At 37.2% G+C, this 8,396-nt stretch overlaps 1 protein-coding gene across 3 annotated transcripts in view; it reads right to left on the reverse strand.

Annotated features, from left to right (window-relative positions):
- Stk3 (serine/threonine kinase 3) overlaps positions 1-8,396 on the reverse strand; it is a 369,078-nt gene that overhangs the window by 360,234 nt on the left and 448 nt on the right. The window lies entirely within an intron of this gene.

Below are 8,396 nucleotides of genomic sequence, written 5' to 3' on the forward strand. Positions count from 1 at the left end.
CAACAAATTCTGCAATAGCCTCCTGTTTCCTTTTTTATTCTTAACCCTCTACAATCTACTCTACCCAACACAAACCAGAAAGACCTTTTTAAAACTCTGTTTACAAATCTTTAATGACAGCCCATGCCACTGTAGATCCAAATTCTTTTCTATTGCCTAGCATTGAATCTCTGTTCATCTTTCTGACATTATCTCTAGCTATTTTATCTCACTGTACAACTCAGCCACAAAGGCTTCATTTCAATTCTTTCTGCATGCTAAATTCTTCCCCCCTAAGGCCTTCTCCGGATTTCTCCCCCTGCTCAGGATACTTTTCTCCAGCTACTCACATGGGTAATTTCTCAGCATCATATTGCACCTTAAATATCTTCTCAGAAAATGCTCCAACTTCCTTATTAGGCATGTTCCACCATTTTTCTCCTATCAATACATACTATTTCTATCACAGCTCAAGCTCCAACTAGACTGTATGTTCAATGAGGACAATAATTCCATCTGTTTCACTTACCAATACATTAAGCATCTAAATTTGGAAGGCAGTAAATTAAAATTATTGAATGTATGAATGAGCAAGCCAACAAGCCCAACGCTGACAGTCAATTTCTACCATGAACAGTGATTACTATAAATGCTAGTTTTGAAAATAAGTAAATAAATAAGCTAGTTTTCAAAATAAACAGAATGAGCAACCCAACAGATAGACTATGTGGCTACAGAGAAAATCAAGGAAATTAGCTGCCTGTCATCTTCAGTTTATGCTTTCCTCAAATATATAAAAGTTCATGTAAATTAAAAAGGAAGGTTAGCTTCCATTCCTTTCTAATTACAGGACTCCAGGTCCTATGATTTCAGAAAACCAAAAATCCTAAAAATTAATCATATCTTTTGATGTGCTTTTAGAAATACAGGGTAATCTGAATTTTTGTATCATAGCACATAAAAATAAACTTGCTTTCTTTAAATATTCATATATGCATTTTTACATATTTGCTACTTTCATTTATTCAACTTGAGACTATATATTAAATTATAGTAAAACATCTTTTAGAAATTTTTATTAGTACATATTTGCAGTACATGTTGGCACTCCTTATGTGGAGTTGGTATCTATACATAACACAGTTTAATTTTTTCCTCCCTTTTCCCTCCCTCCATCTCTTGATCCTCTTGCCATGTGAGAAAGATTCAGCTCGCAAATTATAAACAGCAAAATAAAAGATAATAGCAAAATATTTTATTTATATTTTATGTACTTAGAACAGGGTCTCACTACACAGATCAGACTCAGTGATTCTCCTGTTTTCAGCCTCTCAAGCACTCGGATTACAGGCACGTTCCACTTCGCCCAATCTCAATCGCTCTCTCAGCGCAACACGGGTACGGGGCTAGCACCTGTGGGATCAAAACCCTGTCCCTCCAGGTTCAGTTCTCTGTACTGCATGCTGTGCTGGCCACTAAAATCAGACATGGTGGCACACATCTATAATTCCAGTGCTGGGGGAGGCTGAGACAGGAGGATCACTAGAAGTCCAAACTGTGTACTGAGACCCTATAAGAAATATGTTTTTTAATTTTTAAAAAAGAGGGGCTGGGTAGATAGCTCAGTAAAATAAGTGCTTGCCTGGCAAGCACAAGGTCTTGAGGTCCACAAATCCCTGGTACCGCAAAAGAAAAAGAAGAAGAGGAGGAATTCTCAACTTTAACACCATCTTTCTAGAAACCTCTGCGCCATGAGAGCCAAGTGGAAGAAGAAGCAAATGTACAGACTAAAGCATAGAAGAAAGATGAGACAGAGGTCCAAGTAAACTAGCTTGTACACCCACAGAGGCCAGAGGAGCAGAAATAGAGGATGCTGCAGGCTGGCAGCGCTGGGGCAAGTTTTGGACTGCATGCTGTCTAGAATGTCTCAATGGATTGGAACTTCACTGCCGTCTGATCGCCAAGACCACCTCAAAGAGAGGTGCACCTTGTTCCAACTAAGCAGTCTCCTGGGGTTTTTTGCCCCGGACCTGCAGCATTCTGGACTACTTCTGTTCTTGCTTTTGGCTGAGTGTAAAGTGTGTACACTAAATTATCTCTTCTGTGTTAGCTGATGAATCAAAAAAATAAAAAATAAAAAATAAAAATAAATTTAAAAAAAACCCTGTCCCTGAGTCCGCTGAGCTATCTGACTGGCCCTTAGTAAAATATTTTAAACACAAAATCCTCATTCTAAGAGCTAACAGCTTCTTGAAATTAGAATAGTTCTAACATACATGAGACAATTCAAATAAAATCACAACAAAAAACAAGCTGAGGGCTAAGCTAAAAAGTTTTTATTAGATGGCATCAGTTTCTATAAGACGGATCAGCTTTTTCCCTAAAAAAAAAAAAAAAACTGTAAAGACCAGACAGGGTGGAGCTAGGAAGGAGTCAGAAATGAGGTCATTATAATTACAGTGGATGTTTCCAACACACAGGGTCAGTCTATATACACGAGAAGGCAGATGGGCCTTGTCTCACAACTTTCACAGTACATTTCCTCTGTAAACTTACAGGAATCACAGATAATCCTTTTCATTTTCCCATTCTTTAATTGGGAGATATAGATAGGGAGATAGAGATAGAGATAGAGATAGAGGTAGAGGTAGAGGTAGAGGTAGAGGTAGAGGTAGAGGTAGAGGTAGAGGTAGAGGTAGAGGTAGAGGTAGAGGTAGAGACAGAGACAGAGACAGAGACAGAGATAGAGATACAGTAGTTTTTAAATACTAGTTTCTTCTATCTCCACTTCTTCCCTTTCTAGTCTTAATTGAGCATGTAAGTTATTACATTAATATGACTCTGGAGTCCTTTAGCAATGCCATCACCTCTACTAAGTTATGAGGACGAAAACAAAAATAAATGTTTCCTGACTTCACTAAAAGATACATCATTTTTCAAACCCCAGATCACTGCCCATTAATGAGTCATAAAAATAACTTGTAGGATCATGATCATAATTTTTATTAAAAGTAAATAAAATAGAATATAGAAAAAAATCAGAGTACATGCTATATTTTACAAAACTTTTATTTTATTCATATACTGATTCTCAGAAGCAACATCAAAAAAGAAAAGTATTATTTGAAATCTAATATATGATAGTCTGAATGACAGTGCCTCGAGTGCAACTCAGAGTTCTCTGAAACCGGAAAATTGAAATTCTCCATAAATTCTAAGTACTCATTTTTTCCTTACAATTCAAACACAAAGGGTTCAATCTAACCCTTTTACTATTAAAACACTGTGAAATAAACACTTAAGAGTACTTAGAAAAGCAAATTCTAACCCCACTTGTGATAGACAGGTAGACTTACTTTTTCCTTTATATTTCCAACAAATCTTCAGTGCTTATACATTCAACATTTTCCCCTTCAAAGAAAATGGATAGCTGAAAGTCACCTATGGACTAGTTTCTCTGTTTTCTTAACGTGATCACAAGTCTATTCACCTCAAACTGCAACAGATTTCACTGTCACAATCTCTCCAAGAAGACAGAGTCAACATCAACTGTTATCACCAACAGAGCTTACACCAACTCTAATGGAGTTCACGCCATCCTAAATTAATCATGAAAACCTGAAGGAAAGTAGCAGGCTGTTAACTCAAAGGAATATAGTATTTCTATTTGCTGGGCTCTTTTCCTCTTGGACATTGTTCCCCTACCTCTAAAATGGAAAATTTCTAGGCTATAGGTGTAGCTAGTTACTAAGGCACATGTTTAGCAAGTGTGAGGCCCTGGATTCAATCCCCAGCACCACAAAAATAAAATAGGAAACTTCCCCTGGGCCCTCCTCCCTAAGGCTGCTATCTAGGTCATTTGTTGTTTAAGAGTTCTGAGTGCTTCCAATTAACTCAGCTCATGAGAGCTAAAAGAGTTTTGCCATCTATCTGCATTTCTGATTCTTGGCCTTGGGTATATATGCTCTGGGCTTAGAGGAGCTCTTCATGTAAAGGAATACATGAATACTTGCTACTGTACCTTCCAGTACCCCCATCCTTGAACCTTTGCTTTTTCAACTATAATAACCTATCTTCCAAGTGATAATCCATCAATTCATAGCAACATTTGCTATCATAATTGTTTCCTTACTTTCATTTTTCACTTGTGTGAATGTATTTTGAAACCCATTTTTTCTTCAATCTTCAAGTTTACTTCCTCCAAGCTACCCTTTCGTATTATTTAACTGCCACAGAATCTAACTAAGACTTAAATCCAAAATCTCTACTTATGTGACTTGAGAGTATGGTTAAATAACTTGCTCAGTTATTATCCATCAAGTATTTGTTTTGCTCCAAACCAATTTTATTTATACCTTGATCAGAAAATTTTAAGTAACTACTAACCTTGGAATCTAGTTGGGGAAGAAGACCTGTCTGGTAAAATATTTTTCCCTTATGCAATCACATTCAGTCCTCTTTGACAAGTACTGCATAAAACTACACATCCTCCAACCTTGTGTTATAGTTGTGAAGACTTTTGTGGCAAATCTGTCAAGGAACTCTAAGGCACCACACATGGGGATACAGTAAGGTACCTCAAGTGACAGGGATGACCACATTTATTCCCTGTTCACACAGCCCACGTTAAAGAAAACAAATCAATAAATACAAGAGATTATCTCAAACTCTAAAGTGTGACTCTTAAACTAAGCTGCACACTGGAATTGCCAACTTTGAGAAAATGATACTCAAAGAACCAAATTTTAATGTCAGTAACAAAGCTAAGCTTAACACTACATGTGTGATATGGATATATACGTATAAATAAACTTGTTAAAAATATAGACATATGAATGGGATCTACAAATACCCAATTCAACACACTGATCATCACTCTTTGGGGAATGAGAAGATATACACACGGGAGGTTTCAGTGTTTTGGTAATATATTTCTCTTAACATTGGTTGATGATTCACATATTATTTATTAAATTAGTCCTCATTATCTTTTGTATAACTAATTTTATAAAACAAAAAATAGAAAGATAGTATATAATCAAATGAGTATCATCCTAGAAATACAAAGAAACATTTCAGGCTGAAAGTATGGTACTTAGCCAGTGTAGTGCTGCACTTATGGAATTATAAGATTCCAACACCTGGGAGGCTAAGGCAGGAAGATCACTGCAAGTTTAAGGCCAGCCTACGCTACACAGTGAGTTCAAGGCCAATCTGAACTACACAGCAAGACCCTGCCCCTTCCCCCCCAAAAAAAATGCTGTACTCAAAAATCTGGGCATGATGGCAGCCAACTATAATGCCAGCACTCAGGAAGCTGAGGCAGGATTGTCAAGAGATTAAGGGCAGCCTGGGCTGCTTAATGACTTCAAGGCCAGCCTAAACTACATTGTGAGACCCTGTCTCCAAAAATAAAAAGATACTTTACTACGAAACAGGCCTTGAAGAAAAGTAAAACAGGTTACAATTAAAAAGCAACACAAATTTTTCTAAAGGAAAAGTATGAACAAAGGCAAAGTTAGGAGCACCCATAGGCTACAACCTAAATAAAGAACATCGAAATAGATGCACCTTAAGAACACTAATAGAAGGCTTTGGCTTAAGACTGAGATAAGTAAGGGATGCCTCCAATACTAAGTAGAAAAGTACATTTCTAATTTCCTGCCCCCCCAAAAAAAAAACAGTAACATCATTTAAGTGATGTGTTAGCAAAATAAAATCAGAAGCCACATACAGGATAAAGTAAAGCAAATCATGTTCTATAGGTTTTGTAGGACAACAAAGGGAAAAAGGAACAAAAGACTGACAACCAGGTCCTATGACCCTTCCTCTACACCAACTAAAGACCGTATGCTGTCTTGTTTTGTTTTGTTTTGTTTTTTCTTTTAAACTATTTTTGAAAACCACTGGATTAATATAACCAGTTAGAAGGCACTGCTTCAATTCAAGGGTTAAGCATCACAATACCCTGGAATGGAGTAATCCTGGAAATGAAAAAGGGAAGAAAATCATGAATCCACAGATTTTTTAATGGAAAATTTGGTAGTATGTAGTAAAAAACTAGATAGCATAATGAAATAGTAGTCCTACACACACACAGACACACACACACACAAAAAAAAAAAAACTTAAATGTCAAGAGCTCCTGGTCATAGTCTTGAACATCCGCAGCATATATCTGACTGCATGTCTGAACACAAAGGAAGGGCTCCTCAAGGCAGAAGAGCTAAATGCTATTCTTACAGAGATTAAGAAGCAAATATGCAAAGAGGACAAAGAGATTATAGAAGAAATGACCACTATATTATGGACCACTAAGAAAGTTTCCAAAAGGCATCAATGTACATAAAAGAGTACACACCCTTTGAGGCCAATTAGGACAAAGAATTCTGTCACCTTCTCCACTTGACGAAGTTATTTAATCTCTCTGAGCCTCATTTAATAAGGAAAACACAATTACCAATAGTATTGAATCCATTACAGATACTGTGTTAAGTGTTTTACATATGTAAAGTATCATTTAATCTCCATAATCATTCTGCAAAGTTTAATTTAGAATAGAGGTGTAAGCGACAAAACCAGGATTATTATTTCCTAAAATTATTTAAGTAAACACATATGTATATGTGGTAACACATCACATAAAGTTTCAGTCACTGATATACAAAAGTGTGGAAAATTACAGTGGAAAGTGATACTAGTCTTCTAGCCTTTTATGTAGCTTTATATAAGTATAGTATGATATGTGAACAATAAAATCACCTAACAAGTTTCTCAGTATAAATCTCACTAAATGATGCATTACTGTATAAATCTCTTGGCAAACAATATAGCCTCAAAAAATGGTAAACATACTTTATTATTAGAAGATAATGATCAAAAAGAGAAACACAAATTTCAATAACTTCTGTAATAGCATTCTATGCAGCAAATTTAGTGTCCTCATGTATAGGTGCCTGTAATTCAACCCACTCTATAGGGTTCTTGAAAGGATTAAACACAATAATATGAAAATTTTTAAAGAAACATTCAAATACGTTTAATATGACATATCTCATGCTCTTCAAAAATGCCTTCCTCAACTGGGGTGCATGCCCATAGTACAGCTACTAAAACTGAGGCAGGAGGATAGCTTGAGCCCTAGAGCTAAAAGTCAGCCCAGGCAGCACAGGGAGACACTCTCCAGGGGGGAAGAAAAACCTAAAAGAAATGCCTTCTTGTATCAATATAAGTCTCTGAAGAGAGTTAAAAGTAAGTCTGTTAAGTGCACAAGCACTTAACACTTTGAAAAGTACAAATAACCAAGGAATTGCTACCCATACCTTCCCCTGACTCCTCAAGTTTATCAAATTATCTCTGCAAAGGCAGGGGTTCTCTTACACCTGTAATGAAACTGATAACTCCTACAAAGTCGGCCAATAGCATCACCTTAAAAGTGCCCTCTTGCAATTTTTCCAAAGCATAAAGAGAAAAAAGTTATTGATTTTCTTCTATAGTATTAAAATGGGGTCCAGTGGGTACTGGAAGACAGAATGCTAGGAAAGACCTCTAAGTTGACTTGTTTCCAAAGTTCACTTTCGGAAATCTCTACCTGTCTTCCCTTTTTTTCACCTGAACAGATGGATTCCAGGCCTCAAGGCTCACATATCTTGTCACACAATTCACAATAGGTCCCAAAGTCCCTACCTTTTTAATTATTCCACATTCTTGAATGCACCTTTCATCTAGGTATCAAACTACATGAACTCTTTATTTAATCTTCACAGCAGCACTCTCTGAGAGTACCCTTATTTTCGCAAATTTAAAATGAAAGACTGTAGTTAAATGTTTTATCCACATCAAACAATTACTTGGTTTCTGCTTTGAGAGTAAGGAATACACATTATGAAGTTACATCAATGGACAACATTGATTTAGCTTCCTAAGAGCACGGCAAGTATTAGTTCAAACACATCTACTTTATATGCATACATTTCTACTATATCGCCGACTAAATATAAACTTACAATAAATGCCACACTAAAGCATCACTATTTTTACATGCAAAACTGCATGGGGGAGGGGGTTCTAATTTAAGGTTCCCACTGTCTCGTATCCATAAATTCCTCCCAACTTGAGAGGAGAGGGGGAGGAACACCTGTCAGAGCAGCGGAGCCTCAGTAAGTTTCACACAGTGTAGCTACTAATACTTAATTCCTTAAAATGTAAATAAACGCGCTTTTTTCCAAAAAGAGGGGCAGAGGCAACATTATTAGGAACATTCGACAAGAACGCCTACATGGCTGTAAGAAGAGCGAATCCTCCTCTAGGCCTCCTGCCCTCGCGAACTTGCCACGAGGGGACCCTCCCGGGCCGCGGAGCCGCGCTGCCCACCCTGCTTCCCGCGCGCCGGGTCCGCCGGCCGCGGCGGCGCCCTC

Source organism: Octodon degus, unplaced genomic scaffold (genome assembly GCF_000260255.1).
Source record: "Octodon degus isolate 3935 unplaced genomic scaffold, OctDeg1.0 scaffold00118, whole genome shotgun sequence".
NCBI lineage: Eukaryota > Metazoa > Chordata > Mammalia > Rodentia > Octodontidae > Octodon > Octodon degus.